Source organism: Lolium perenne, chromosome 2 (assembly GCF_019359855.2).
Source record: "Lolium perenne isolate Kyuss_39 chromosome 2, Kyuss_2.0, whole genome shotgun sequence".
NCBI lineage: Eukaryota > Viridiplantae > Streptophyta > Magnoliopsida > Poales > Poaceae > Lolium > Lolium perenne.
In genome coordinates, this window is record NC_067245.2 from 237,411,597 (window position 1) to 237,436,991 (window position 25,395).

Consider the following 25,395-nt stretch of genomic DNA (forward strand, 5'->3'; position numbering starts at 1 on the left):
ATAGATCACAATATAAATGGTTGGATCACAACAACTCAATTGCTTGCTCAAGATAGAGGGAAATATGTTTACTGACTCAACATAAAGTAAAAGATAGGCCCTTCGCAGAGGGAAGCAGGGATTAAATCATGTGCTAGAGCTTTTTAAGTTTTGAAATCATATAGAGGGCATAAAAGTATAGTTTTGAGAGGTGTTTGTTGTTTGCAACGAATGGTAGTGGGTACTCTAACCCCCTTGCCAAACAGACTTCCAAAGAGCGGCTCCCATGAAGGACGTTATCTCTACCAGCAAGTTAGATCATCCCTCTTCTCTTTTGTATACACATGTACTTTAGTTTTATTTATGGATGACACTCCTCCCAACCTTTTGCTTTCACAAGCCATGGCTAACCGAATCCTCGGGTGCCTTCCAATATTTCACATACCATGGAGGAGTGTCTATTGCAAAATTAAGTTGCTTATTGACGAATCAGGGAAAAACATGTGAAGAGAATTATTAATGAAAGTTAATTAATTGGGGCTGGGAACCCCGCTGCCAGCTCTTTTTGCAAAATCATTGGATAAGCGGATGTGCCACTAATCCATTGGTGAAAGTCTGCCCAACAAAATTGAAAGATAAAACACCACATACTTCCTCATGAGCTATAAAACATTGACACAAATAAGAGATAATAACTTTTGAATTGTTTAAAGGTAGCACATGAAGTATTTACTTGGAATGGCAGAGAAATACCACATAGTAGGTAGGTATGGTGGACACTGATGGCATAGGTTTGGTTTAAGGTTTGGATGCACGAGAAGTATTCCCTCTCCGTACAGGTTTTTGGCTAGCAAGGTTGATTAGCAAGCATAAGAGTTGAGGGAAACAAACAAATATACATGTGAAAGAAACAATTATGCATCTTCCTTGTAAGCACAAATAATTTTAACTTCAGAATACTAAGCTCATTAGCTAACAAGAAATAAAGATAATGAAATAACATATCTACATGTATTTCCTCTTTTCTACTTAAACCTTAAGGTATTGTTGCTATTGACCAATGCTAAGTTTGCCAAAACCAAATAGATTTACTTAACGCTCCCAAAGTGATACCAATACTAACAACAAGATCAATCATATAATAGAGATTGCAAACTAAAATAAGGTGTGCAATATGTAAATGATAAAACTTCTCATTAATATTCCATAACGATAACTCACACCAAGGGATACATAGATAACCAACTAAAAGAGAGATACTTCCATACTGCAACCATCTTATATGATAACTTCCCTACTCATGATATGACACTACTTGATAGTAAAAAGGTAAAAGATAGTGATGATGTGATACCGCGGCACTCCCCCCAAGCTTGGAACAAACCAAGGGGGTGCCAATACCAATGATGAATTACTCCTTCGGCAGTGGTGATGATGAATTCTTGATAAGCTTCTTAACAAGCTCATTTAGCTCATCAATCTCGTAAGTGAGGTTGCGGATCATCTCCGAGTTGTGCTCGACGCGGTTAAGAAGTATATCAGACGATGAGTCCCAACTCTTAGAGTTGTTTCCCCACTCCTCAGCTTCAGGTTTCACCCTTCCTGCAGTGTTAGAACGATCCCTATCCCAACTGCTAGGCAATACTGCCTTGGGAATCCTTTCAATTTGACTATTATGAATTAGAGTGTGGAAGGGGTTGTCGATGCCTGGAGGAGATGTCCTTGGAGCTAGGAAGCGACGTGGAGTTTTTCCTCCGGTGCTAATTCGTGCGCTCTTCTTGGGGTTGAAAGGATTTGCCACCACCCCGATGCTTGCGACGGTGGCTCGCGGGTATGCACGCGGGTCTTCCTCCACTTCTCGTTCATCTTCGGTCTCGACTTCTTCTTTGAACTCGGGGTCTTGAATATCTTCCTCAAAAGGCTCCTTGTCCTTGTTGTTGGAGACCATGGTGCTTCTAGATCAAAAACAGATCCTGGCAGAAAACAGCTCGAAACAAAACACGACGAGAAAACGATATACGGACCTCGGGGGATCCGGGGGATTATATAGCAAAAAAATTCACGACAGAAGGAAAGTACCAGGTCGAACCTGAAGGAGATATGCCCAAGAGGCAATAATAAAAGTGGTTATTATATATCTTTATGTTTATGATAAATGTTTATATATCATGCTAGAATTGTATTAACCGAAACATTAGTACATGTGTGATATGTAGACAACAAAGAGTCCCTAGTATGCCTCTTAACTAGCTTGTTGATTAATGGATGATTAGTTTCATAATCATGAACATTGGATGTTATTAATAACAAGGTTATATCATTATATGAATGATGTAATGGACACACCCAATTAAGCGTAGCATAAGATCACGTCATTAAGTTATTTGCTATAAGCTTTCGATACATAGTTACCTAGTCCTTATGACCATGAGATCATGTAAATCACTTATACCGGAAAGGTACATTAATTACACCAAACGCCACTGCGTAAATGGGTGGTTATAAAGGTGGGATTAAGTATCCGGAAAGTATGTGTTGAAGCATATGGATCAACAGTGGGATTTGTCCATCCCGATGACGGATAGATATACTCTGGGCCCTCTCGGTGGAATGTCGTCTAATGTCTTGCAAGCATATGAATAAGTTCATAAGAGACCACATACCACGGTACGAGTAAAGAGTACTTGTCAGGAGACGAGGTTGAACAAGGTATAGAGTGATACCGATGATCAAACCTCGGACAAGTAAAATATCGCGTGACAAAGGGAATTGGCATCGCATGTGAATGGTTCATTCGATCACTAAAGTCATCGTTGAATATGTGGGAGCCATTATGGATCTCCAGATCCCGCTATTGGTTATTGGTCGGAGTGAGTACTCAACCATGTCCGCATAGTTCGCGAACCGTAGGGTGACACACTTAAAGTTGGATGTTGAAATGATAGAACTTGAATATGGAATGGAGTTCGAATATTTGTTCGGAGTCCCGGATGAGATCTCGGACATCACGAGGAGTCCCGGAATGGTCCGAAGAATAAGATTCATATATAGGAAGTCATTTTATAAGATTTAAAATGATCCGGAAGGTTCTATGGAATGTTCTAGAAGGTTCTAGAAAAGTCCGGAAGAAACCACCAAGGAAGGCGGAGTCCCGGAGGGACTCCACCTCCATGGCCGGCCAACCCTAGAGGGGGAGGAGTCCCAAGTGGACTCCCCCTATGGGGGCCGGCCACCCCCCCACATGGAAGGGGGGAATCCCACCCCAAGTGGGATTCCCACCTTGGGTAGGTTTCCCTATCACATGGAAGGTTTTGGGTTCGGGTCTTATTCGGAGACTTGTAGTCCAACACTTGGGGCTTCCACCTATATAATGAGGGGCCAAGGGGAGGGGGCCGGCCACCCCAAGACCACAGCCTGGCCGCACCCCTATAGTGGCCGGCCACCCCCTCCCAAACCCTAGCCGCCCCCTCTCTCCTCCATAGCTCCCGCACGCTTAGCGAAGCTCCGCCGGAGTTCTTCACCGCCACCGACACAACGCCGTCGTGCTATCAGATTCAAGAGGAGCTACTACTTCCGCTGCCCGCTGGAACGGGAGGTGGACGTCGTCTTCATCAACAACCGAACGTGTGACCGAGTACGGAGGTGTTGCCCGTTCGTGGCGCCGTGATCAAGATCTTCTACGCGCTTTTGCAAGCGGAAAGTGAACGTCTACCGCAGCAACAAGAGCCTCATCTTGTAGGCTTTGGAATCTCTTCAAGGGTGAGACTCGATAATCCCCTCGTTGCTACCGTCTTCTAGATTGCATCTCGGCTTGGATTGCGTGTTCGCGGTAGGAATTTTTTTGTTTTCTATGCAACGTTATCCAACAGTGGTATCAGAGCCGTGTCTATGCATAGATGGTTGCACGAGTAGAACACAATGGTTTTGTGGGCGTTGATGCTCTTGTTATCTTTAGTTTGAGTACTTTGCATCTTTGTGGCATAGTGGGATGAAGCGGCTCGGACTAACTTTACATGACCGCGTTCATGAGACTTGTTCCTCGTTCGACATGCAACTTGTATTGCATAAGAGGCTTTGCGGGTGTCTGTCTCTCCTACTATACTGAAGATTCAATTTACTCTTCTATCGAAAATATTAGTATCAACGTTGTGGTTCATGTTCGTAGGTAGATTAGATCTCTCTCGAAAACCCTAAACCACGTAAAATATGCAAACCAAATTAGAGACGTCTAACTTGTTTTTGCAGGGTTTGGTGATGTGATATGGCCATAATGTGATGATGAATATGTATGAGATGATCATTATTGTATTGTGGCAACCGGCAGGAGCCTTATGGTTGTCTTTAAATTTCATGTTGAGTAGTATTTCAAAGTAGTTGTAATAGTTGCTACATGGAGGACAATCATGAAGACGGCGCCATTGACCTTGATGCTACGCCGACGATGATGGAGATCATGCCCGAAGATGATGGAGATCATGTCCGTGCTTTGGAGATGAAGATCAAAGGCGCAAAGACAAAAGGGCCATATCATATCACATATGAACTGCATGTGATGTTAATCCTTTTATGCATCTTATTTTGCTTAGATCGCGACGGTAGCATTATAAGATGATCCCTCACTAAAATCTCAAGATAATAAAGTGTTCATCCTTAGTAGCACCGTTGCCAAGACTTGTCATTTCGAAGCATCTCGTGATGATCGGGTGTGATAGAATCAACAAGTGCATACAATGGGTGCAAGACAGTTTTGCACATGCGGATACTAAGGTGACCTTGACGAGCCTAGCATGTACAGACATGGTCTCGGAACACGTGATACCGAAAGGTAGAGCATGAATCATATGGTTGATATGATGAACACTTTATCACATGGAAGGTTTTGGGTTCGGGTCTTATTCGGAGACTTGTAGTCCAACACTTGGGGCTTCCACCTATATAATGAGGGGCCAAGGGGAGGGGGCCGGCCACCCCAAGACCACAGCCTGGCCGCACCCCTATAGTGGCCGGCCACCCCCTCCCAAACCCTAGCCGCCCCCTCTCTCCTCCATAGCTCCCGCACGCTTAGCGAAGCTCCGCCGGAGTTCTCCACCGCCATCGACACCACGCCGTCGTGCTGTTGGATTCAAGAGGAGCTACTACTTCCACTGCCCGCTGGAACGGGAGGTGGACGTCGTCTTCATCAACAACCGAATGTGTGACCGAGTACGGAGGTGCTGCCCGTTCGTGGCGCCGTGATCAAGATCTTCTACGCGCTTTTGCAAGCGGCAAGTGAACGTCTACCGCAGCAACAAGAGCCTCATCTTGTAGGCTTTGGAATCTCTTCAAGGGTGAGACTCGATAATCCCCTCGTTGCTACCATCTTCTAGATTGCATCTTGGCTTGGATTGCGTGTTCGCGGTAGGAATTTTTTGTTTTCTATGCAACGTTATCCAACAGAACCGGAGTGGAAAAGGGACTCCGAGGGGCTGTCCCCGTATGGCAGCGTGGCCAGGGTGGGGCCCGCGCCGGCCTATGGGGGCACGCCCTCGTGCGTCTCCTCCGCTCCGATTCGATCTCGTAATTTTTCATATTTTCCAAAAATAGCAAAAAACATTGTTCGGAAAGTTAAATGCGGACTTTTTATTACCAGAACTGTTACCTATTCAAAGTCGAACTCTGCAGAACTATCAATTTGATTTTTTATGAAAGCTTCCGGAGTCACCACTCGAATAACATCAACATCTTCATTATAAGAATCTCCAGAAATATAATGCTTGAGTCTTTGTCCATTCACCACTTGTGTGGCATCACCTTTCAGAGAACTAATTTTAATTTCCCCTGAATGATACACCTCCATGATGACATATGGTCCTTCCCATTTTGAGAGTAATTTCCCTGCAAAAAATCTGAGACGAGACCGATACAATAGGACTTTATCTCCAACATTAAATTCTCTTTTGATAATTCTTCTATCATGCCATTTCTTAACTTTCTCCTTAAAAAGTTTAGCATTTTCATAAGCTTCACTTCTCCATTCATCTAAAGAACTCAATTGTAGCAATCTCTTCTTACCGGCAAGTTTAGGATCTTTATTAAGTTCTCTTACAGCCCAATAAGCTTTGTGCTCTAGTTCTAAAGGTAAATGACAAGCTTTTCCATAAACCATTTTATAAGGTGATATACCCATAGGATTTTTATACGCAGTTCTATAAGCCCATAGTGCTTCCTTCAACTTACTAGCCCAGTTCTTTCTAGATTTATTAACAGTCTTTTGCAAGATAGATTTAATTTCTCTATTTGATAATTCTACTTGCCCACTAGTTTGAGGATGATAAGCGGAAGCAATCCTATGATTAATACTTTTTGTGGGTATGGCTTTCACCCATTTAGTAACATAATCAACAGCGACAAGTATATGAGTGTTACCTTCTGAAGAAGGGAAAGGACCCATGAAGTCAAATCCCCAACAATAAAATGGCTCAATAACAAGAGTATAATTCATAGGCTTTTCATTGCGTCTAGAGATATTACCAACCCTTTGACATTCATCACAAGATAAAATAAACTTTCTTGCATCTTTAAAGAGAGTTGGCCAATAAAAACCTGATTGTAGAACCTTTTGCGCGGTTCTATCTCCGGCGTGATGTCCTCCATAAACACTACCATGACACTTACTCAATATCTCTTGTTGTTCATATTCGGGAACACATCTTCGCATAATACCATCCACTCCTTCTTTGTATAAGTGTGGGTCATCCCAAAAATAATGCCTCAAGTCATAAAAGAATTTCCTCCTTTGCTGAGCTGAAAAGGTTGGAGGCAAGTACTTGGAAACAATAAAGTTAGCATAATCAGCATACCAAGGACTATCTCGCGAGATCACCTTTATTAAAGCCAATTGTTCATTTGGAAAACTATCATTAACAGGGACGGGATCATAAGCAATATTTTCCAATCTAGACAAATTATCAACAACAGGATTATCAGCACCTTTCCTATCTATAATATGTAAATCAAATTCTTGCAAAAGAAGCACCCATCTAATAAGCCTTGGCTTAGCATCTTTCTTTTCCATAAGGTACCTAATTGCAGCATGATCAGTATGAATTGTGACTTTTGAATCAACAATATAGGGTCTAAACTTGTCGCAAGCAAAAACTACAGCTAATAATTCTTTTTCAGTTACAGCATAATTTCTTTGATCAGCATCAAGAGTTTTACTAGCATAATGAATAACATTCAATTTTTTATCTACTCGTTGTCCAAGGACAACACTGATGCGCGTGGTTGACGTATTGTCTTTTCGTTCGACACGCGTCCGTTGGGAACCCCAAGAGGAAGGTGTGATGCGCACAGCGGCAAGTTTCCCTCAGTAAGAAACCAAGGTTTAATCGGACCAGTAGGAGTCAAGAAGCACGTTGAAGGTTGATGGCGGCGAGATGTAGTGCGGCGCTACACCAGGGATTCCGTCGCCAACGTGGAACCTGCACAACACAACCAAAGTACTTTGCCCCAACGAAACAGTGAGGTTGTCAATCTCACCGGCTTGCTGTAACAAAGGATTAACCGTATTGTGTGGAAGATGATTATTTGCAGAAAACAGTAGAACAAGTATTGCAGTAGATTGTATTTCAGTAAAGAGAATTGGACCGGGGTCCACAGTTCACTAGAGGTGTCTCTCCCATAAGATAAACAGCATGTTGGGTGAACAAATTACAGTTGGGCAATTGACAAATAAAGAGAGCATGACAATGCACATACATATCATGATGAGTATAGTGAGATTTAATTGGGCATTACGACAAAGTACATAGACCGCCATCCAACTGCATCTATGCCTAAAAAGTCCACTTTCAGGTTATCATCCGAACCCCCTCCAGTATTAAGTTGCAAAGCAACAGACAATTGCATTAAGTATGGTGCGTAATGTAACTAGAGACGACATCCACGAACATAGCACAAATGTATTATCCCGAGTGGCAACAAGACAACACAACCTTAGAACTTTCTCACACCGTCCTGTGTCAATGCAGGCATGAACCCACTATCGAGCATAAGTACTCCCTCTTGGAGTTACAAGCATCTACTTGGCCAGAGCATCTACTAGTAACGGAGAGCATGCAAGATCATAAACAACACATAAGCATAACTTTGATAATCAACATAACAAGTATTCTCTATTCATCGGATCCCAACAAACGCAACATATAGAATTACAGATAGATGATCTTGATCATGTTAGGCAGCTCACAAGATCCGACAATGATAGCACAATGGGGAGAAGACAACCATCTAGCTACTGCTATGGACCCATAGTCCAGGGGTAGACTACTCACACATCACACCGGAGGCAACCATGGCGGCGTAGAGTCCTCCGGGAGATGATTCCCCTCTCCGGCAGGGTGCCGGAGGCGATCTCCGGATCCCCGAGATGGGATCGGCGGCGGCGGCGTCTCCGGGAAGGTTTTCCGTATCGTGGCTCTCGGTACTGGGGGTTTCGTCACGGAGGCTATTTGTAGGCGGAAGGGCAGGTCAAGAGGCGGCACGGGGGCCCCACACCACAGGGCCGCGCGGCCAAGGGGGGGCCGCGCCGCCCTAGGGTGTGGCCCCCTCGTCGCCCCTCTTCGTCTCTCCTTCGGACTTCTGGAAGCTTCGTGGAAAAATAGGCCCCTGGGCTTTGATTTCGTCCAATTCCGAGAATATTTCCTTACTAGGATTTCTGAAACCAAAAACAGCAGAAACAAAGAATCGGCACTTCGGCATCTTGTTAATAGGTTAGTTCCGAGAAAATGCACGAATATGACATAAAGTGTGCATAAAACATGTAGATAACATCAATAATGTGGCATGGAACATAAGAAATTATCGATACGTCGAAGACGTATCAGCATCCCCAAGCTTAGTTCTGCTCGTCCCGAGCAGGTAAAACGATAACACAGATAATTTCTGGAGTGACATGCCATCATAATCTTGATCATACTATTTGTAAAGCATATGTAGTGAATGCAGCGATCAAAACAATGTATATGACATGAGTAAACAAGTGAATCATATAGCAAAGACTTTTCATGAATAGCACTTCAAGACAAGCATCAATAAGTCTTGCATAAGAGTTAACTCATAAAGCAATAATTCAAAGTAAAGGCATTGAAGCAACACAAAAGAAGATTAAGTTTCAGCGGTTGCTTTCAACTTGTAACATGTATATCTCATGGATATTGTCAACATAGAGTAATATAATAAGTGCAATAAGCAAGTATGTAGGAATCAATGCACAGTTCACACAAGTGTTTGCTTCTTGAGGTGGAGAGAAATAGGTGAACTGACTCAACATTAAAAGTAAAAGAATGGTCCTCCATAGAGGAAAAGCATCGATTGCTATATTTGTGCTAGAGCTTTGATTTTGAAAACATGAAACAATTTTGTCAACGGTAGTAATAAAGCATATGCATCATGTAAATTATATCTTATAAGTTGCAAGCCTCATGCATAGTGTACTAATAGTGCCCGCACCTTGTCCTAATTAGCTTGGACTACCGGATCATCACAATGCATTGTTTTTACCAAGTGTCACAAAGGGGTACCTCTATGCCGCCTGTACAAAGGTCTAAGGAGAAAGCTCGCATTGGATTTCTCGCTATTGATTATTCTTCAACTTAGACATCCATACCGGGACAACATAGACAACAGATAATGGACTCCTCTTTTATGCTTTAAGCATTCAACAATAATTAATTCTTTTCTCATTAGAGATTTGAGGATGTTTGTCCAAAACTGAAACTTCCACCATGGATCATGGCTTTAGTTAGCGGCCCAATGTTCTTCTCTAACATATGCATGCTTAACCATATGGTGGTAGATCTCTCTTGCTTCAGACAAGACGGACATGCATAGCAACTCACATGAAATTCAACAATGAATAGTTGATGGCGTCCCCAGTGAACATGGTTATCGCACAACAAGCAACTTAATAAGAGATAAAGTGCATAATTACATATTCAATACCACAATAGTTTTTAAGCTATTTGTCCCATGAGCTATATATTGCAAAGGTGAATGATGGAATTTTAAAGGTAGCACTCAAGCAATTTACTTTGGAATGGCGGAAAATACCATGTAGTAGGTAGGTATGGTGGACACAAATGGCATAGTGGTTGGCTCAAGTATTTTGGATGCATGAGAAGTATTCCCTCTCGATACAAGGTTTAGGCTAGCAAGGCTTATTTGAAACAAACACAAGGATGAACCGGTGCAGCAAAACTCACATAAAAGACATATTGAAAACATTATAAGACTCTACACCGTCTTCCTTGTTGTTCAAACTCAATACTAGAAATTATCTAGACCTTAGAGAAACCAAATATGCAAACCAAATTTTAGCATGCTCTATGTATTTCTTCATTAATGGGTGCAAAGCATATGATGCAAGAGCTTAAACATGAGCACAACAATTGCCAAGCATCACATTACCCAAGACATTTATAGCAATTACTACATGTATCATTTTCCAATTCCAACCATATAACAATTTAACGAAGGAGAAACTTCGCCATGAATACTATGAGTAGAAACCAAGGACATACTTGTCCATATGCTATAGCGGAGCGTGTCTCTCTCCCATAAAGTGAATGCTAGGATCCATTTTATTCAAACAAAACAAAAACAAAAACAAACCGACGCTCCAAGAAAAAGCACATAAGATGTGATGGAATAAAAATATAGTTTCAGGGGAGGAACCTGATAATGTTGTCGATGAAGAAGGGGATGCCTTGGGCATCCCCAAGCTTAGACGCTTGAGTCTTCTTGATATATGCAGGGGTGAACCACCGGGGCATCCCCAAGCTTAGAGCTTTCACTCTCCTTGATCATGTTGCATCATACTCCTCTCTTGATCCTTGAAAACTTCCTCCACACCAAACTCGAAACAACTCATTAGAGGGTTAGTGCACAATATAAATTGACATATTCAGAGGTGACACAATCATTCTTAACACTTCTGGACATTGCATAATGCTACTGGACATTAGTGGATCAAAGAAATTCATCCAACATAGCGAAAGAGGCAATGCGAAATAAAAGGCAGAATCTGTCAAAACAGAACAGTTCGTATTGACGAATTTTAAAATGGCACCAGACTTGCTCAAATGAAAATGCTCAAATTGAATGAAAGTTGCGTACATATCTGAGGATCATGCACGTAAATTGGCTTAATTTTCTGAGCTACCTACAGGGAGGTGGACCCAGATTCGTGACAGCAAAGAAATCTGGAACTGTGCAGTAATCCAAATCTAGTACTTACTTTTCTATCAACGGCTTAACTTGGCACAACAAAACACAAAACTAAGATAAGGAGAGGTTGCTACAGTAGTAAACAACTTCCAAGACACAAAATAAAAACAAAGTACTGTAGGTAAAAACATGGGTTGTCTCCCATAAGCGCTTTTCTTTAACGCCTTTCAGCTAGGCGCAGAAAGTGTGCATCAAGTATTATCAAGAGATGAAGTGTCAACATCATAATTTGTTCTCATAATAGAATCAAAAGGTACCTTCATTCTCTTTCTAGGGAAGTGTTCCATACCTTTCTTGAGAGGAAATTGATATTTTATATTACCTTCCTTCATATCAATAATAGCACCAACGAGTTCAAGAAAAGGTCTTCCCAATATAATGGGACAAGATGCATTGCATTCAATATCCAAGACAACAAAATCAACGGGAACAAGGTTATTGTTAACGGTAATGCGAACATTATCAACCTTACCCAAAGGTTTCTTTGTAGAATGATCAGCAAGATTAACATCCAAATAACAATTTTGCAAATGTGGCAAGTCAAGCATATTATAAATTTTCTTAGGCATAACAGAAATACTTGCACCAAGATCACATAAAGCATTACAATCAAAATCTTTAACCTTCATCTTAATGATGGGCTCCCAACCATCCTCTAGCTTTTTAGGAATAGAGGCTTCACGCTCTAGTTTCTCTTCTCTAGCTTTTATGAGAGCATTTGTAATATGATGCGTGAAAGCCAAATTTATAGCACTAGCATTAGGACTTTTAGCAAGTTTTTGCAAGAACTTTATAACTTCAGAGATGTGGCAATCATCAAAATTCAAACCATTATAATCTAAAGCAATGGGATCATCATCCCCAATGTTGGAAAAAATTTCAGCAGCTTTATCACGTGCAGTTTCAGCTTTTAGCAGTTTCGTGCAGTTTTTCGCGCTTTGCATTAGAAGTGGAAACATTGCTAACACCAATTCTTTTATTAGTATTAGTAGGAGGTGCAGCAACATGTGTAGCATTAGCATTACTAGTGGTGGTAATAGTCCAAACTTTAGCTATATTCTTCTCTTTAGCTAGTTTTTCATTTTCTTCTCTATCCCACCTAGCACGCAGCTTCAGCCATTAATCTTATATTCTCATTAATTCTAACTTGAATGGCATTTGCTGTAGTAGTAATTTTATTATGATGATTCTCATTAGGCAAAACTTTTGATTTCAAAAGATCAACATCAGCAGCAAGACTATCGACTTTAGAAGCAAGTATATCAATTTTCCCAAGCTTTTCTTCAACAGATTTGTTAAAAGCAGTTTGTGTACTAATAAATTCTTTAAGCATGGCTTCAAGTCCAGGGGTGAACTCCTATTATTGTTGTAAGAATTCCCATAAGAATTACCATAGCCGTTGCCATTATTATAAGGATATGGCCTATAGTTGTTACTAGAATCGTTAGGTAAGCATTGTTGTTGAAATTATTATTTTTAATGAAGTTTACATCAACATGTTCTTCTTGTGCAACCAATGAAGCTAATGGAACATTATTAGGATCAATATTAGTCCTATCATTCACAAGCATAGACATAATAGCATCAATCTTATCACTCAAGGAAGAGGTTTCTTCGACGAGAATTTACCTTCTTACCTTGTGGAGCTCTTTCCGTGTGCCATTCAGAGTAATTGATCATCATATTATCAAGAAGCTTTGTTGCTTCACCAAGAGTGATGGACATAAAGGTACCTCCAGCAGCTGAATCCAATAAATTCCGTGAAGAAAAATTTAGTCCTGCATAGAAGGTTTGGATGATCATCCAAGTAGTCAGTCCATGGGTTGGGCAATTTTTAACCAGAGATTTCATTCTTTCCCAAGCTTGAGCAACATGTTCAGTATCTAATTGTTTAAAATTCATTATGCTACTCCTCAAAGATATAATTTTAGCAGGGGATAATATCTACCAATAAAAGCATCCTTGCATTTAGTCCATGAATCAATACTATTCTTAGGCAGAGATAGCAACCAATCTTTAGCTCTTCCTCTTAATGAGAAAGGGAACAATTTTAGTTTAATAATATCACCATCTACATCTTTATATTTTTTCATTTCACATAGTTCAACAAAATTATTAAGATGGGCAGCAGCATCATCAGAACTAACACCAGAAAATTGCTCTCGCATAACAAGATTCAGTAAAGCAGGTTTAATTTCAAAGAATTCTGCTGTAGTAGCAGGTGGAGCAATAGGTGTGCATAAGAAATCATTATTATTTGTGGTTGTGAAGTCACACAACTTAGTATTTTCAGCGTTGGCCATTTTAGCAACAGTAAATAAAGCAAACTAGATAAAGTAAATGCAAGTAAACTAATTTTTTTGTGTTTTTGATATAGCAAACAAGATAGCAAATAAAGTAAAACTAGCAACTAATTTTTTTGTATTTTGATATAGTGCAGCAAACAAAGTAGTAAATAAAACTAAGCAAGACAAAAACAAAGTAAAGAGATTGAGAAGTGGAGACTCCCCTTGCAGCGTGTCTTGATCTCCCCGGCAACGGCGCCAGAAATTTGCTTGATGCGCGTGGTTGACGTATTGTCTTTTCGTTCGACACGCGTCCGTTGGGAACCCCAAGAGGAAGGTGTGATGCGCACAGCGGCAAGTTTCCCTCAGTAAGAAACCAAGGTTTAATCGGACCAGTAGGAGTCAAGAAGCACGTTGAAGGTTGATGGCGGCGAGATGTAGTGCGGCGCAACACCAGGGATTCCGTCGCCAACGTGGAACCTGCACAACACAACCAAAGTACTTTGCCCCAACGAAACAGTGAGGTTGTCAATCTCACCGGCTTGCTGTAACAAAGGATTAACCGTATTGTGTGGAAGATGATTGTTTGCAGAAAACAAGAGAACAAGTATTGCAGTAGATTGTATTTCAAGAAAGAGAATTGGACCGGGGTCCACAGTTCACTAGAGGTGTCTCTCCCATAAGATAAACAGCATGTTGGGTGAACAAATTACAGTTGGGCAATTGACAAATAAAGAGAGCATGACAATGCACATACATATCATGATGAGTATAGTGAGATTTAATTGGGCATTACGACAAAGTACATAGACCGCCATCCAACTGCATCTATGCCTAAAAAGTCCACTTTCAAGGTTATCATCCGAACCCCCTCCAAAGATATTAAGTTGCAAAGCAACGAGACAATTGCATTAAGTATGGTGCGTAATGTAACTAGTGACTACATCCTTGAACATAGCACTAATGTTTTATCCCTAGTGGCAACAGCACAACACAACCTTAGAACTTTCTCACATCGTCCTGTGTCAATGCGGCATGAACCCACTATCGAGCATAAGTACTCCCTCTTGGAGTTACAAGCATCTACTTGGCCAGAGCATCTACTAGTAACGGAGAGCATGCAAGATCATAAACAACACATAAGCATAACTTTGATAATCAACATAACAAGTATTCTCTATTCATCGGATCCCAACAAACGCAACATATAGAATTACAGATAGATGATCTTGATCATGTTAGGCAGCTCACAAGATCCGACAATGATAGCACAATGGGGAGAAGACAACCATCTAGCTACTGCTATGGACCCATAGTCCAGGGGTAGACTACTCACACATCACACCGGAGGCGACCATGGCGGCGTAGAGTCCTCCGGGAGATGATTCCCCTCTCCGGCGGGGTGCCGAGGCGATCTCCCGGATCCCCGAGATGGGATCGGCGGCGGCGGCGTCTCTGGAAGGTTTTCCGTATCGTGGCTCTCGGTACTGGGGGTTTCGTCACGGAGGCTATTTGTAGGCGGAAGGGCAGGTCAAGAGGCGGCACGGGGGCCCCACACCACAGGGCCGCGCGGCCAAGGGGGGGGCCGCGCCGCCCTAGGGTGTGGCCCCCTCGTCGCCCCTCTTCGTCTCTCCTTCGGACTTCTGGAAGCTTCGTGGAAAAATAGGCCCCTAGGCTTTGATTTCGTCCAATTCCGAGAATATTTCCTTACTAGGATTTCTGAAACCAAAAACAGCAGAAAACAGCAACTGGCACTTCGGCATCTTGTTAATAGGTTAGTTCCAGAAAATGCACGAATATGACATAAAGTGTGCATAAAACATGTAGATAACATCAATAATGTGGCATGGAACATAAGAAATTATCGATACGTCGGAGACGTATCAAACACCTACAGCAAAATCACTAGCATCACACATAATTTCAAAAGGTAAATTCCAATCAGGAGGTTCAACTACAGGAGCAGTTGTTAAGGCTTTCTTTAGAGTTTCAAAAGCTTCCTTACAATCATCATCAAAAACAAAAGGTACATCTTTTTGAAGAAGATTAGTAAGAGGCTTTGAAATTTTAGAGAAATCTTTAATAAATCTCCTATAAAACCCAGCATGACCAAGAACACTACGAATACCTTTAACATCCCTAGGATAGGGCATCTTCTCAATTGCTTCAACTTTAGCTCTATCAACTTCAATACCCCTCTCAGAAATTTTATGTCCCAATACAATTCCTTCATTAACCATAAAGTGGCATTTCTCCCAATTAAGAACAAGGTTAGTTTCTTCACATCTCTGCATAACTTTATCAAGGTTTCGCAAGCAATTATCAAAAGAATTCCCATAGACAGAAAAACCATCCATGAATACCTCTACAATATTTTCACAAAAGCCATGAAAAATAGCAGACATGCATCTTTGAAAAGTAGCTTGCAGGAGCATTACATAAACCAAAAGGCATAAGCCTATAAGCATAAGTTCCATAGGGACAAGTGAAAGTGGTTTTCTCTTGATCTTTAGTTTTAACAGCAATTTGTGAAAACCCAGAATAACCATCAAGAAAACAAAAATGAGTATTTTTAGACAACCTTTCTAACATTTGATCAATAAAAGGTAAAGGGTAATGATCTTTCTTAGTAACTTTATTAAATTTTCGATAATCAATGCACATACTATACCCTACAACTACTCTCTGAGGGATGAGCTCATCATTATCATTAGGTACAACAGTTATTCCTCCTTTCTTAGGAACACAATGCACAAGACTAACCCATCTACTATCATCAATAGGATATATAATACCAGCTTCAAGAAGTTTTAATACCTCATTCCTTACCACATCCTTCATCTTAGGAATTAGACGACGCTGATGTTCAACAACATGCTTTGCATCATCCTCCATATTGATGGCATGTTGGCAAATAGAGGGAGAAATCCCCTTCAAGTCATCAAGAGTGTAGCCAATAGCTCCTCGGTGTTTCTTCAATATTTCCAATAACCTTTCTTCCTCAAAATCTGAAAGCTTAGAACTAATAATAACAGGATATATTTTCTTATCATCAATATGAGCATACTTAAGATTATCAGGCAACGGTTTTAAATCAAAAACAGGATCTTCGTTTGGTGGTGGTGTTGTACCTAGATCTTCAACCGGTAAGTCATGTTTAAGAATAGGTTGACAAAGGAAAATTTCATCAAGCTCATTCCTTTCTTCCCTAAAGACTTCACTCTCACTATCCTCCAAATGTTGCTGCAAAGGATCATTAGGAGCAAGAGCAATAGATGCACACTGTTCAACTCTAAAATCATTATTAGGCAATTCAACTTTATAAGGAGCTTTGGCAAATTTAGAGAAATTAAACTCATAAGATTCACCAGCAAATTTAGTTACAATTTTCTCCTTCTTGCAATCTATAACAGCTCCACAAGTATTTAGAAAAGGTCTACCAAAAATGATAGGACAAGACTTACTAGCAGCAGAACCAAGTACCAAAAAGTCAGCAGGATATTTAATCTTACCACATAGAACTTCCACATCTCGAACAATACCAATAGGAGAGATAGTTTCTCTGTTAGCTAACCGAATAACCACATCAATATCTTCAAGTTCACAAGAACCAATTTCATGCATGATTTCCGTGTAAAGCTCATAAGGAATGGCACTAATACTTGCACCAATATCGCATAAACCATAATAACAATGATCACCAATTCGAACAGAGAGCATAGGAACACTGGCTTTCTGATACGTCTCCAACGTATCGATAATTTCTTATGTTCCATGCCACATTATTGATGTTATCTACATGTTTTATGCACACTTTATGTCATATTCGTGCATTTTCTGGAACTAACCTATTAACAAGATGCCGAAGTGCCAGTTGCTGTTTTCTGCTGTTTTTGGTTTCAGAAATCCTAGTAACGAAATATTCTCGGAATTGGACGAAATCAACGCCCAGGGTCCTATTTTGCCACGAAGCTTCCAGAATACCGAAGAGGAGACGAAGTGGGGCCACGAGGCGCCCAAACCCTAGGGCGGCGCGGCCCAGGCCTTGGCCGCGCCGACCTGTGGTGTGGGGCCCTCGTGCCCCCTCCTGACTTGCCCTTCCGCCTACTTAAAGCTTCCGTCGCGAAACCCCCAGTACCGAGAGCCACGATACGGAAAACCCACTGAGACGCCGCCGCCGCCAATCCTATCTCGGGGATTCAGGAGATCGCCTCCGGCACCCTGCCGGAGAGGGGATTCATCTCCCGGAGGACTCTACGCCGCCATGGTCGCCTCCGGAGTGATGTGTGAGTAGTCTACCCCTGGACTATGGGTCCATAGCAGTAGCTAGATGGTTGTCTTCTCCCCATTGTGCTTCATTGTCGGATCTTGTGAGCTGCATAACATGATCAAGATCATCTATCTGTAATTCTATATGTTGCGTTTGTTGGGATCCGATGAATAGAGAATACTTGTTATGTTGATTATCAAAGTTATGTCTATGTGTTGTTTATGATCTTGCATGCTCTCCGTTATTAGTAGATGCTCTAGCCAAGTTGATGCTAGTAACTCCAAGAGGGAGTATTTATGCTCGATAGTGGGTTCATGTCTCCGTGAATCTGGGGAAGTGACAGAAATCTCTAAGATTATGGATGTGCTGTTGCCACTAGGGATAAAACATTGGTGCTATGTTCAAGGATATAGTCACTGATTACATTACGCGCAATACTTAATGCAATTGTCTGTTGTTAGCAACTTAATACTGGAGGGGGTTCGGATGATAACCTGAAGGTGGACTTTTTAGGCATAGATGCATGATGGATAGCGGTCTATGTACTTTGTCGTAATGCCCAATTAAATCTCACAATACTCATCATAATATGTATGTGCATGGTCATGCCCTCTCTATTTGTCAATTGCCCAACTGTAATTTGTTCACCCAACATGCTGTTTATCTTATGGGAGAGATACCTCTAGTGAACTGTGGACCCCGGTCCAATTCTCTATACTGAAATACAATCTACTGCAATATTGTTCTACTGTTTTCTGCAAACAATCATCATCCACACTATACATCTAATCCTTTGTTACAGCAAGCCGGTGAGATTGACAACCTCACTGTTTCGTTGGGGCAAAGTACTTTGGTTGTGTTGTGCAGGTTCCACGTTGGCGCCGGAATCTCTGGTGTTGCGCCGCACTACATCCCGCCGCCATCAACCTTCAACGTGCTTCTTGGCTCCTACTGGTTCGATAAACCTTGGTTTCATATTGAGGGAAAACTTGCCGCTGTGCGCATCACACCTTCCTCTTGGGGTTCCCAACGGACGCGTGTTGTGCGCGTATCAAGCACTTTTTCTGACGCCGTTGCCGGGGAGATCAAGACACGCTGCAAGGGGAGTCTCCACTTCCCAATCTCTTTACTTTGTTTTTGTCTTGCCTAGTTTTATTTACTACTTTGTTTGCTGCACTAAATCAAAATACAAAAAAAAATTAGTTGCTAGTTTTACTTTATTTGCTATCTTGTTTGCTATATCAAAAACACAAAAAAAAATTCGTTACTTGCATTTACTTTATCTAGTTTGCTTTAGTTACTACTGCTGAAATGAGTAATCCTGAAGTTGAAGTTCGTTCATTTAAGCAACAAGGGGGAGAATGTTTAAAAGATGCTTGGTATAGAATCAGTGATGCCCATAATAGGTGCACTAAGAAACACTCCACCACTATCCTACTCAGGAATTTTTATGTTGGTATCTCTAGCTGGAATAGATATGTTCTTGATTGTCTCGCGGGAGGTAACTTCCTAGGCGCTCCCGCTTTAGAAGCTAGTTGTATTATTGAGAGTTTATTTGGAACACCACCTGTTAATGGAACTAAAATTGAAATCTCTCTTGAGGATGTTATGAAAAAATTGGAAACCATAGAGAAAAATTTTCCGAGTGTAGAAACTAAATTGGAGGTGTTACTTGATAAAACTGATGCACTTGATAAATCCTTAGGAGGAATTGATGAAAGAATTAGTGTCCTAGGAACTTGTGCTGTCCATGATGATCAAATCAATAGGATTGGTGAGCTTGAAAAAGCCATGGGAACCTTGGGTTCAACCTTTTCATCTATAAAGTTCGGAGAAAAAGCTTATGTGGGTAAGGAGCAAAAGTTTATGTATGTCTCTAAAGTACCTAAACCAAAGAAAAATTATTATAGGCTTAAAATTGACAAAGCCCTTAGTACCACTACAGATGGGGGAAATTATGATGTTGATGCTTCATCTCTTGATAATACTTGATACACACTTTCTGCGCCTAGCTGAAAGGCGTTAAAGAAAAGCGCTTATGGGAGACAACCCATGGTTTTTACTACAGTACTTTGTTTTTATTTTGTGTCTTGGAAGTTGTTTACTACTGTAGCAACCTCTCCTTATCTTAGTTTAGTGTTTTGTTGTGCCAAGTAAAGTCTTTGATAGAAAAGTTCATACTAGATTTGGATTACTGCGCAGTTTCAGATTTCTTTGCTGTCACGAATTCCGACCTGCCTCTCTGTAGGTAGCTCAGAAGAATATGCCAATTTACGTGCATGATCCTCAGATATGTACGCAACTTTCATTCAATTTGGGCATTTTCATTTGAGCAAGTCTGGTGCCATTTTAAAATGTGTCAATACGAACTGTTCTGTTTTGACAGATTCTGCCTTTTATTTCGCATTGCCTCTTTTGCTATGTTGGATGAATTTCTTTGATCCATTAATGTCCAGTAGCTTTATGCAATGTCCAGAAGTGTTAATAATGATTATGTCACCTCTGAACATGTTAATTTTTATTGTGCACTAACCCTCTAATGAGTTGTTTCGAGTTTGGTGTGGAGGAAGTTTTCAAGGATCAAGAGAGGAGTATGATGCAACATGATCAAGGAGAGTGAAAGCTCTAAGCTTGGGGATGCCCCGGTGGTTCACCCCTGCATATTCTAAGAAGACTCAAGCATCTAAGATTGGGGATGCCCAAGGCATCCCCTTCTTCATCGACAACATTATCAGGTTCCTCCCCTGAAACTATATTTTTATTCCATCACATCTTATGTGCTTTGCTTGGAGCGTCGGTTTGTTTTTGTTTTTGTTTTGTTTGAATAAAATGGATCCTAGCATTCACTGTATGGGAGAGAGACATGCTCCGCTGTAGCATATGGACAAGTATGTTCTTAGGCTCTACTCATAGTATTCATGGCGAAGTTTCTTCTTCGTTAAATTGTTATATGGTTGGAATTGGAAAATGATACATGTAGTAAATTGCTATAATGTCTTGGATAATGTGGTACTTGGCAATTGTTGTGCTCATGTTTAAGCTCTTGCATCATATGCTTTGCACCCATTAATGAAGAAATACATAGAGCATGCTAAAATTTGGTTTGCATATTTGGTTTCTCTAAGGTCTAGATAATTTCTAGTATTGAGTTTGAACAACAAGGAAGACGGTGTAGAGTCTTATAATGTTTACAATGTGTCTTTTATGTGAGTTTTGCTGCACCGGTTCATCCTTGTGTTTGTTTCAAATAGCCTTGCTAGCCTAAACCTTGTATCGAGAGGGAATACTTCTCATGCATCCAAAATACTTGAGCCAACCACTATGCCATTTGTGTCCACCATACCTACCTACTACATGGTATTTCTCCGCCATTCCAAAGTAAATTGCTTGAGTGCTACCTTTAAAATTCCATCATTCACCTTACAATATATAGCTCATGGGACAAATAGCTTAAAAACTATTGTGGTATTGAATATGTACTTATGCACTTTATCTCTTATAAAGTTGCTTGTTGTGCGATAACCATGTTTCTGGGGACGCCATCAACTATTCTTTGTTGAATATCATGTGAGTTGCTATGCATGTTCGTCTTGTCTGAAGTAAGAGAGATCTACCACCTTATGGTTAAGCATGCATATTGTTAGAGAAGAACATTGGGCCGCTAACTAAAGCCATGATCCATGGTGGAAGTTTCAGTTTTGGACATATATCCTCAATCTCATATGAGAAAATTATTAATTGTTGTTACATGCTTATGCATAAAAGAGGAGTCCATTATCTGTTGTCTATGTTGTCCCGGTATGGATGTCTAAGTTGAGAATAATCAATAGCGAGAAATCCAATGCGAGCTTTCTCCTTAGACCTTTGTACAGGCGGCATAGAGGTACCCCTTTGTGACACTTGGTTAAAACATGTGCATTGTGATGATCCGGTAGTCCAAGCTAATTTGGACAAGGTGCGGGCACTATTAGTATACTATGCATGAGGCTTGCAACTTGTAAGATATAATTTACATGATACATATGCTTTATTACTACCGTTGACAAAATTGTTTCATGTTTTCAAAATCAAAGCTCTAGCACAAATATAGCAATCGATGCTTTTCCTCTATGGAGGACCATTCTTTTACTTTCATTGTTGAGTCAGTTCACCTATTTCTCTCCACCTCAAGAAGCAAACACTTGTGTGAATTGTGCATTGATTCCTACGTACTTGCATATTGCACTTATTATATTACTCTATGTTGACAATATCCATGAGATATACATGTTACAAGTTGAAAGCAACCGCTGAAACTTAATCTTCCTTTATGTTGCTTCAATGCCTTTACTTTGAATTATTGCTTTATGAGTTAACTCTTATGCAAGACTTATTGATGCTTGTCTTGAAGTGCTATTCATGAAAAGTCTTTGCTATATGATTGTCAACACCCGGATTTTTAAGTCCAGATGCCTATTATGCCGTACATCGCAATCCCAGGAATATTGTTGTTGCGAGACATAATAGTTGAATATCATAGAGTCATCATTTATTACAACACATAATCGTCTTACAAGAGTAGATCACATGATCCAATATTACAATAGTAGTGGATCTATCGATCAACGAACATCACAAATAGCGGAAGCGAAGTAGTAGTGGCTATCTAATCCACAGGCCAACGCTTGACGTCAGGAGCGGTCCTAGTTGTCGTAGACGTCCTGCTGTCCATCTTCCTCAGATCACTGTTCACCTTCATAGTCTGGTCATTTGAATAGCCAGGGACAAAGCCATGAGTACTTTTAAAGTACTCGCAAACTAATACTAGTGTAAGCACTATCAATTTTGGTAAGGGGATACTAAGCTCTAGGTTTATTTGCATAAAGCCAAGTTTATTTCATAAACATTTAGTAAAGACTCTTCATTTGCTAAGCTAACTCAAGTGGGAACATTAGTGTCATTCCCACAACTCTGTTGTGATTCAATTCAAAGTCACCATTCACCCCTTTTTAAATTCAAGTCCCACATCATATGTCACATTTTTGAAAATGGTCTGATGACGGAACAGTATGGCCTTTCCAACCGTCCATAACCGTGGACACGGCTATTCGAATAGTTCTACACTCTGCAGAGGTCGTACACTTGTGCCACAATATTTGCAATAATCCGTCAGGGTTAACTGGCCCTGATTTATCATACTCCGTATGCGGACTACCAACCATAACCTTTCACTTACATACTCTAGTATGAGCACCTCTCCCCATGAGCTTGGCCTCCCGGTGGAAACCGCAGTCAACCCGGGAACTGCACAGGGCTTGGGCCGGACATTCACCTCATTCCACGTCATATCGCATCGTTTTGTTTGTTGTAGAGGCAGCCTTCGGCCTAACCCCGATGACGCTTGTTTAGAGGGAACCCATACTAAAGCACATAAATTTCTAGTTAAGCCCTTACCCATGTTGAGTATTGTGGGGGTACTTTCAAATTGGAATGGTATCGCATCCGAACCCAACCATCAGTTTTTGTAAAATTCACCAAGTCATTCACCAGTCATATTCACCTTCAAAATCTTTCAATAGAATGAAGCATCATTCCAAGGTTTTCAAAGTCATTTCATTTCACATGATCCCATCTAGAGTAGTCAATTTTATTTGTTTAGCACTAGCAACTAGTCATGAGGGGTGCTAACTAGCTTGTCTTGCTCTAGGCTAACTTTGATGCTCTTGTTCTACTCTATATCTAAACCAAGTGAATCATGAATCAAAAAGGTAAACTTTGATAAACAAAATTTAGAAAAGCTTGTAAAGTAAAAACTTGGGATAGGAGCATTAAGCATAAAGTAAAGGGGGATGAGGCCTTGCTCTTGTAGAGCTTTGCCTTGGGGTATCTTGCAATAATATTAGCTTGCCTTGATTGGCGAGGTGATCAAAGTTTTCTGGCTCTTCCTCTTGGTAGAATACCTCCTCCTCTTGATAGTCTCCGGTACTAGCGTCTATAAATGAATACGAGGTACACAATCACCAAACAATACTTACATGCTAGATTAAAACACACAAAAGGGTTCACACAACTTATTCTAACATCAATTCAAGCATGGTATGGTGAGTTACTTGGTTTGTTGTTATTTAAGAGAAAAATAATTTCCTCTCATTATAAGTATTTATTTGATTTGTTATTTAAGTCTTTGGAGAAAATAATTTCCTCTCATTAAATCCTATCAAGCTTTAATCTCCACACATAATAATAAGGTATGATATATAAGTTGACCAAGGTCAACATTTCATATCTATTATGAGGGAGTAATAATTTAAATGAGGTGCTACACCTCATATAATTTAAAACTAATCTCTAAATGATTTACAATCTCTAAGTAACCAAGCATGAGGTTTATTGGACCAAGGTCAGTACCTCTATTTTAATTACTTAGGATCACAATTTAAATGAGAGAGAAGCTCCCATACTATTTAAATAAGTTTATGTGTATGTGTTAAATGGACTAGAAATGGTTCCATAGCCATTATTTGGATCTAGTCCATGATCATGTACATAACATATATCATATTTTTTCATTATAAATTAGAGTTTGTTAAATGTGAATTACTGCAATTGGATTCACTTCAAAATTCAAATTGGTTGATTTGTAAGATTTATTTGAATACTGAAAAGTATCTGTTTTGTTATTTTTGCTACTCAAAATCTACACAACATATGAGGTTGAATCCAGTGGGGTTGGCTAGATATATTCATAAGCTTTCTGGGAAATTTTGAATTACTCAAATTGGATTGGTGGATTTTCAACTATTCAATTTATAGCATAGACCAGATTGAAATAAAAGCTGAAATGGATTAAATCATATTTGAATTATTGGGCCACGCGGGAAACAGAATGGGCCAGGACGAGGGGAGACGAGCTGGGCTGGCCCAACTAGCGCTGCCCACGCCACGGGCCGTCTGACGGAGTGGGGCCTGCGCGTCAGCGACTTATAACTGCCGAAGCGGTACCTGGCAATCCCGACCGTGCAATTAGAGCTGGATCGGACGATGGGGAATCGTTGTCAACGTCGGGGGAGGAGGCTTGCTGCGCCGGCGAGGTAGGGGGTCGGCGGCGTGACCGAGGTTCCCGCGGGGCTCCGCTGGGTGCGCGGCGAGGTTGTCGAGGACGAGGAGTCGAATGGTGGTCGCGGCGTCGCTTGGGGTGGCCTAATTCGAAGGGGAGTTCTGCGGCGGACTCCGGCGATCGACGCCTCAATTGGAGCGGTGTAGGGCTTAATCAGCGTGGAGCAGAGGTCGGGGAGGTCGAGAAGAAGGAGGGAAACAGATTTGGTGTGAAGAGTGAAGGCGGAGAGGGCCTCTATTTATAGATGCGCTGGGTGGCCGTGGGGGTGCGGCGAGGTCGACGGTGGCGCCGGCGATTCAGGACATGAAGGGGCAAGGCGATGGGGGCGTCGTGTAGGCGTCGGCTAGGAGAAGCTAGCGCGCGTGAAGGGGCAGCAGAGGGAAGGACAGGAGCGTGCGGCATCATCGCCGTCCTTGCGGTACCGGCGCGGCAGGGGTTTGATGATGGCATCGTCTACGGCGCAGGCGGCGGCCAATGGCGGTGTCTGGCGAGGTCCT